At 43.8% G+C, this 8,075-nt stretch overlaps 1 long non-coding RNA gene across 1 annotated transcript; it reads left to right on the plus strand.

Moving 5' to 3' along the window:
- Window positions 1-437: 437 nt before the first annotated feature.
- On the plus strand, window positions 438-6,880 carry LOC309624436. The gene is made up of 2 exons (XR_014241920.1): window positions 438-4,482; window positions 6,282-6,880. It is a non-coding gene; the product is annotated as an uncharacterized lncRNA (long non-coding RNA).
- The last annotated feature ends 1,195 nt before the right edge of the window (window positions 6,881-8,075 follow it).

An 8,075-nucleotide genomic window follows, 5' to 3' on the forward strand; every position in this document is an offset into this window, starting at 1 on the left:
GGAGAAATCCCGGTCACCTGAGTTGTCCTCTCCAGGACTGGGAGGTTAAAACCAAAGGACTAACAAAAGAACAGATCCTTCTTATACCCCAGCAAGTGACTGAAATTGCCTTCTGAAGAGTTTGACTTGGGATTTTCCTGGTGGTGCGGTGGTTAAGAATCCGCCTGCCAATGCAGGGGACACAGGTTTGATCCCTGGTCTAGGAAGATCCCACATGCCGCAGAGCAACTAAGCCCATGTGCCACAACTATTGAGCCAGTGCTCTAGAGCCTGCGAGCCACAAGTACTGAGCCCCAGCGCCTAGAACCGGTAGCCGGTACTCTGCAACAGAAGCCACCGCAATGAGAAGCCCCCATTCGCCACAACTAGAGAAAGCCTGTGCACAGCAACGAAGACCCAACGCAGCCAAAAATAAATAAATAAATAAATAAATAAATAAATAAATAATTTCTTTAAAAAAAAAAAAAGTTTGACTTAACCAAAGCCACCACTGCAACATGCCCACTCACCTTGATTTCTTTCTCACAGCTTCTGAAAAGTAACTTACCATCTGTCAGGGTTCACCTGCCCCCTGGGAGAAGTCAGTGTCGGGGTCTGGAACCAGCCCAAGTTTGGATGATCTTGGTCACGATTTTTCTTCAGCAGCGTGGTTTACATTCCCACTCGCATTTCTCATAAGGTCCTGTCCAGCAGGGATGGGGCTGGTCCTCTGGATTTTTATCCTCCAGGGTTTCAGTCTAGAGGGTCACGGTCTCCTCTTAACAAGCTTCATTCGAAGGGTTTTGCTATGAGTCCAAAGTTGGGGATCCAGATGTGGCAGACTGCAGCCATTCCTGGGAAACTGGGCAGTTGTCTTGGTGGGACCTGCAACCAACCCTGGCGAGAGTTTCCCTCCCATCACGGATCAACGCTCTGTCTCTGAGTTCAGAACTCCAAAATATTTAACAGAGGGCTTAGAAATCTGCCTGTTTCCTGCACCTGACCCCCCAGCCAGGGTGCGAGTAACCGGGAGTGGGGCCGTATGGCCTGGAGTCCCAAGGGGTACGTGAACCAGAGAGCTGTGTGGAGGGGCACGTGACTCTGTGCCTGGAAGCACTGAACAGGGATGGGCAGCGCCTGACCCTGAGATTGGGCTATGGGCCGGCACTTCACTTGGAGGACGGGCGAGCACGTGACCTGGAAGCTGGGGGCACATGTGTGGAAGGTGGGGGGCATGTGCCACAGGGAACTGGGTTAGGGGGCTACCTTACCTAGAATATGGGGGGGTACACGACCCTGGGGGGCACGTGACCAGGAGACCGGGTGGAATGTAACCCCGAGATACGGGTGTTGGGCCACGTGACCCAGAAGTTGGGGTGGGGGAGTGAACTGGAGGCCAAGGGGGCATGCGACCCAGATACAGGGGTGTGGAAGTGCAGGTCTCCAGGAGTCTGGAAGCACTTAACACAGATTCCCCGGGAGCACATGACCCGGAGAGCGGGGTGTGGGGTGCACGTGACCTAGAGGCTAGGGAGCACGTGATCTGGACGCTGGCTGCACTTGATCTGGAGGCTGGCGAGCACACAATCCCGGAGGGAGTGCACGTGATTGGGAGGGGGCGTGGAAGCGTACAGACCTCAAGTTCTCTTCGAAGGAGGCCAGGGGCTTGGGGTATTTGTGATGTGGAAAAAAATGGTTGTGAAGAATTGAACTGAAAATGAGTAACACTGAAAAAGAAGTGAAATCTCCCAAATTGATATTGAGTCTAGTAAAGAAGTTATAGATTAAGGGGTGTTGATAACCACCTTGATGAATTTGATTTCATTTCTGTTCCTGACAAGTTTGTGAACAGCTCGCAGTTGTCTGAAAAGTAATTTGATATACAGTTATCCCTCACTTTTGGAAAGTTTGCCTTATGCAACTTAGTACCCGTTTTTGCTAACTGAGAGAAATCCGGACAATTTCATTTCACAAAAAAAAAAAAAAAAGGCAAAAAGTGAGAATAGTATTCAACGTTTGCTTTGCAGCAAGCAGATATAGAGGCAGCGTACCCCAAGCAGCTAGAGTGGCACCACCGAGCTCCTTCCCAGGAGCTTACACTCAGCATCAAGCCGCCCTAGCTTTGAACTGTGTCTGTGAGCATCCTTGCTTTCTCTCCATTTATTTTGTGCATCCGTTAGTGAGATGTGAACTAAGGTAATTGCTTCTTCACTTTATGCCATTTCGATCTAGGAAAAGTTTCATAGGAACGCTCTGCTTTTGGATAGTGAGGGAAACGTGTACACGGTAAGTAAATTAATGTTTGTTTTATGATTGCTTGGCTAAAGAGACGCTCTGGGTCTCAGCTTCCTGTATAGGCTTTGAAGCCTTCTCACCTGGCTTCTCTCCCTGAACTGTCTCAGTCCTCCCAAGGTTTCAAATTATCACCTTTACATGGATGTGCCCCTCTCTGTCACTAACTTCATCCACTCTCTGAGCTCCAGACTCATATCACAAATGGCCTACTGATTATAGGGGGACCAACTGTCCCATTTTGCCCAGGAATGAGGGGATTTCCAGGACATGGATTTTCAGTGCTAAAACTGGGCAAGACCCAAGCAATCTAGGACAAGTTGGTCACCTTACTACTAAATAACTCTAGTCACCTCTGAGGCACCTTATACTCAACATATCCAATATTCATTGACCATCTTCATCTTCTACATGATTCCTCCCAGTATTCTTTCTAGCAATGGGCAACCACTGTCTACACTGACTGCCATGTTAGAAACCTTGGGGTCATCACAAATCCTTCTCATTTACCTCTCACACCAAATCAGTTGAGTCCTCTGTATGGCTCTTTTGAAAACTATGTCTTTTTGGTTGCTTTAACTTCATCATCTCTTGCATGGACTCTTGCAAAGGTCTCCTGTTATGAAATGAAATGATAGTTAAAATATACCCCCCCAGCATGTGTCTCATTACTTGTACTCTTTGTACTCTGTGTTTATTAATAAAAATTATTAATATATCTTAATTTCAATGAAAGGCTGAAGAAGTGCTCCAGAGTAAGGAGACATGTCAGAATCCTAGACTGGGGAGAGGGGGAGTTGCTATTAAGGATGATATTGGGACAAACAGTAAAAAGCAAATATGGAGCATGTATTAGATAATAGTATTTTATCAATTTTAAATTTCTTGAGTTAGATCATCACTCTGCAGTTTTACATCTGAATGTTCTTGTTCTTAGGATTCACTATCTGTGGGAGGGGAGGATAAATTAGGAGTTTGGGATTAAAGTATACACACTACTACATGGAGTAGATAACCAACAAGGACCTACTGTATAGCACGGGGAACTATATCAATATCTTGTAATAATCTATAATGGAAAAGAATCTAAAACAGTATATATAGATAGATCTGAATCACTTTGCTGTACACTTGCAACTAACAGAACATTGTAAATCAACAATATTTCAATAAACGTTAAAAAAAGAAGATTTACTATGTAGGTGACAGGTCATGATCTCACCAACTTTCATATTTTCAGCAAAAAAAAATTTTTTTTAATTAGAATAAGAAAGGAATAAAATTAAAAAGGTATCTTAGGTGTGTGTAAGTACTTGGCAACATTGGTGAAACATTAACTAATCACAAACTACTCATTGCCCAAATGTCTCGTGTCAGGCAGTGTGTTCAAAAGTCCTATTCATGGCAAATGCAATGAAGATCTGAAGTCTAGTGCCAGGTCAACATAAGTTGTAAAGTCAAAGACATTCCAGAAGACTCTTTCTAGCCTAAATGAGGAAGTTGGGGGTCCCATGAGCCAAAGTTCTGTGGAAGAACAAAGAGATTTGCCAACCAAGTGCTTACCAAAGTAAAGCTTAGAGGGAATCCAATAAAGACAGAAGCACCAGATGTGGTCTGTTGCAACACAGCCTTCCGCTTTCTATTGCAACCATTGTCTATTGCAAGCCAGCCCTCTTGTTTTCTGAATTTTTTCGCGTATCTGACATTAAGAAGTGAAGTCTTGAAAGGGTAAATCTATAGTATAGGGTCAACTGGCTTTATGTCTTAAAGAAACTAGATGGAACCTGACCTTACTAATAATATATCACCCCCAAGTCATTGAACCTGTGACTAGAGACCGGGTAACATTCAGGCAATGGGGCTGACCCATGAGAAAAGTGACTGTTTTGTGAATTTGAGGCCTCCAACAACTTCCTGAACAGAGAGTCACTTCCCAAGGTGTGGAACTGGAATGACAATGTATTGTCCTGACACTGCATTTGAGTTTCCCAACCTCTTCGTTTAAATGTTCTGCTGCCACATCTAGACTCTGAACAACGTGGCACTGAACTCTGTCCTATGTCCAACGTCTATGCCTGCTATTCCTGCAAATGTAGCTTAATTTTTAGCTATATCTAAATCACCTGCTCAACAGTTACCTCCTACTGCCCTTTTATGCCTCCATACCTTTGCTCACGTGTTGCTTCTACTCGGATCACCCGTATCCACCAGGTATGCAAGAAACCTCACCTTGCTTGAAATTTATCCCAGATGTCTTCTGCTCTTTGAAATCTTTACTAAACTCTTTTCTCATTCTTCCAAGCAGAGGTTGACTCTCTCATGCAGAACTTTACACAGACTTTTATTATAATTTTTATTTTGTATTTTGTATTATTGTTAGTTTTCATGTCTGTCTCCTTTGATAACTCCTTCAATGCCAAAACTAGGTCATATCAATTGTTTGGGTCATTTCCGTTCCTCTCCTGTAGGCACCTTTAACCTCTCATAGCTTTGTCCTTATACAGTGCCAGCCTTCCAGTGTCTTGTCCTGCCCACTTCCCAACACCCACACCAGCCCTTTCCAGGGAATTCGTTCCCTTCCTATCCAGGTCTTGTGCTTTACTAGTTACTGACCTCCATGCACTTCGAGTGAGGGAGGAGTAAGAGTAAGTCCATCACCCCAGGGCAGAATGCTGGCAGGTAGCCAGGAGCCTCCTCGGCGTGGTACACTTTCCTTTAGCGTCACTCAGTCTGACACTTCTTCCCGTTCACTGACTATTGTACCAGGTGTCTGTGGTCCTTAGCATCCAGGCCGGTCTGAAACATATACCCATTTCCCTGCTTATTAGAGCAGATCAGATACTTTCGGTGTGGGATGGACCCCCTCTGTTAGATGAAGCTTTAAACAAGGGCAGGGATGCAAATAGAAGTGGAAACCGGAGATAAAAGGCCATTGTGTTAATTGGTTTGATTGCTGAGTATGTACAAAGCAATGAGTGACTGGAAGGGACAAAAGCCACACCAGGCCCCCAACTGCTGCATGTTGCTCATTGGACTAGCCTAGTCCCTCTCTCTCTCCCTCTCCCTCTCTCTCTCTCTCTCTCTCTCTCTCTCTCTCTCTCTCTCTCTCTCTCGCAGTCACTTGGAGGGTGGTCCATGAACATTATGCAGCTTGAGCTTTCTCCAGTAATAGTTGAAAGGGTGGAGCCTTATGGAGTGGAAAATACTGGGATATATGCCATGGTTACAGTTAAAGGAGTGTCTGGATGGGGGAGTAAACTGTACAGCCATTCTACCATGGGTATTTGGATAGCCAGTTTTCCTGGCAATAGATGGAGTAAAAGAATAATCAATTCTTACAGTATACTAAGCTTTTGCATTCATGGTCTGATTGAATCCTCCAAACAGTCCAATGAACCATGTATTATTATGATTTCACAGGTGTGGAAAGTAAATCTTAGGTCAATTTATTAATTAGTCTAAGAGCAAATTAGTGACAGAGTCAATATTGAAATTCTGATTCATCTAACTCCAAAAGCACCATGACCTAATACCCCCAGACACATATCCAAAACACAGTTCATTTATTTATTCAAAAGATATTTATTGTGCTCCCACTGGAGGCAGGCACACACTGGGGATTTAATAATAAGGTAAAACAACAAAAACATGCATGTCCAGATGAAGCTTATAGCCTAGTGGAAGAATACATATTAATTAAATTGTCACACAAATAAATGTAAAATTACATTTGTGAATAGTACTATGAGGGAAAAATCCATGGCACCATAAGAGTGTGTAATAAGAATCTAACCTAACAGAGTAGACATCTCTCTTCACCCGGCCAACATTCCCTCTTCTCCTAGAAACTGCCCTTCAGTTTTCCTCTGGAGGATCACCCCTTCCCTATCCTCTGACTGTGTAGTTCAGGCGAGGCTGACCCCACCACTGACTTCACTGAGGGTCACATAACCCAGTACTGACTAACAAAAGCACAGGCATAATTTATTTTATTGCATGTCAATTTGCAGCGCTTCCAGATATTGCATTTTTTACAAATTGAAGGCTTGTGGCAACCCGGCATTGTCAAGCGATTGTTAGCAGTTTTCAACAATATTTTTAAATTAAGGTATGTACATTTTTTTAGACATAATGCTATTGTACACTTAATAAACTACAGTATGGTGTAAACATAATTTTTATATGCACTAAGAAACCAAAAAATTCATGACTTGCTTTATTGCAATATTCACTTTATTGTGGAGGTGTGGAACCGACCCCACAATATCTTTGAGGTATGCCTGTACTGCACCCCCATGACCACAGTGATTGGTTCAAGAATGCTTCATGTGCCTCAGGCCAGATCAATGAGAGCTCTGGGACTTTTCCTGGAGCCATTGAGAATGAGATGCACTTCTTCAATTGACCAGCAGGGCTAAAACAAGACACTTGGGGATGCCGGTGGCCACAACATGAGGAGAGCAACCTGAGACATGAAGCCGCAACCTGAGGATGAAGCTAACGGAGGAGAGCAGAGCCAAGAAACTGACATTCCAAAGATATTAAACACATGGACCCAGCCTCGTATCAACTACCAATAAACCAATAAACATTTCAGTGGTGTGAGCCAGCTCATTACCCTCTTCCTGCTTAAGCCAGTATCTTTTTTATTTTTCTTTTAGAAGCAAAGGTCATGTAAACACCCCGACTTTTTTTTTTTTTTTTTTTTGGCTGCATTGGGTCTTCATTGCTGCGCACGGGCTTTCTCTAGTTGTGGCGAGCGGGGGCTACTCTTCCTTGCATTGCTCGGGCTTCTCATTGCAGAGGCTTCTCATTGCAGAGCATGGGCTCTAGGCTCACAGGCTTCAGTAGTTGTGGCATGCGGGCTTCAGTAGTTGTGGCATGCAGGCTTCAGAAGTTGTGGCTCGCGGGCTCTAGAGAGCAGGCTCAGTAGTTGTGGTGCACGGGCTTCGTTGCTCCGTGGCATGTGGGATCTTCCCGGACCAGGGCTCGAACCCATGTCCTCCTCATTGGCAGGTGGATTTTAACCACTGTGCCACCAGGGAAGCCCTTAAGCCAGTTTCATTGAGTAATTGACTTCTTTCTTTCCCTTTCCTCCTTCCTTTCCTTCTTTCTTTCTTTCCTTCTTTCTCTTTCTTTCTTTCTTTCTTTCGTTGTTTTTCTTTCTTCTTTCTTTCTTTCTTTCTTTCTTTCTTTCTTTCTTTCTTTCTATCTTTCTTTTCTTTCTTTTTCTTTCTTTTTCTTTCTTACTTTCTTGTCACTTGGAACTGAAAGAGTAAAGAATCCTAACTGGGCAGTCAGGGATGGCTTCCCTGAGGAACTAAGGTGATCTGAGATCTGAAAGAGAAAAAGGAGTTAATTTGGCGAAGAGAGGAGGGAAGAATGTCCCCGTCAAAGGAAATACCAAGCTCTGGAGCCTTGAGTAAGGAAGGAGCCTGTGATTGAGAGAGATGGAGAGAAGGCCAGCGTGGGTGGAATACAGTAAATGTAATGAAATGAAAATGGATGAAATTGGCAAAGCAGTTTCTTGTACCATGTTAAGGATTTTAATCTTTGGATTTAGAGCCAGAGGACACAAGTGAGGGTTTTTAAGCATCATGGGGGTAGGGTAGTGGTGATATTATCTGATTTATATATTTTTAAAAATCACTTGGATGCTATCTGGAGACTAGATTGCAGGGTATCAAGAGCAGAGTGAAGAGTGAAGGTTTCATTTCATTTTTATGCCCTTCCCTCAATCCTCCCCCCACCCCTCAAAAAAGGGTAGATACAGTAAAACAAACTAGAATACTATTGTGGTCTAA

The sequence above is a fragment of the Balaenoptera borealis genome, assembly GCF_965194805.1.
Source record: "Balaenoptera borealis genome assembly, chromosome: 2".
In the NCBI taxonomy this organism is placed as follows: domain Eukaryota; kingdom Metazoa; phylum Chordata; class Mammalia; order Artiodactyla; family Balaenopteridae; genus Balaenoptera; species Balaenoptera borealis.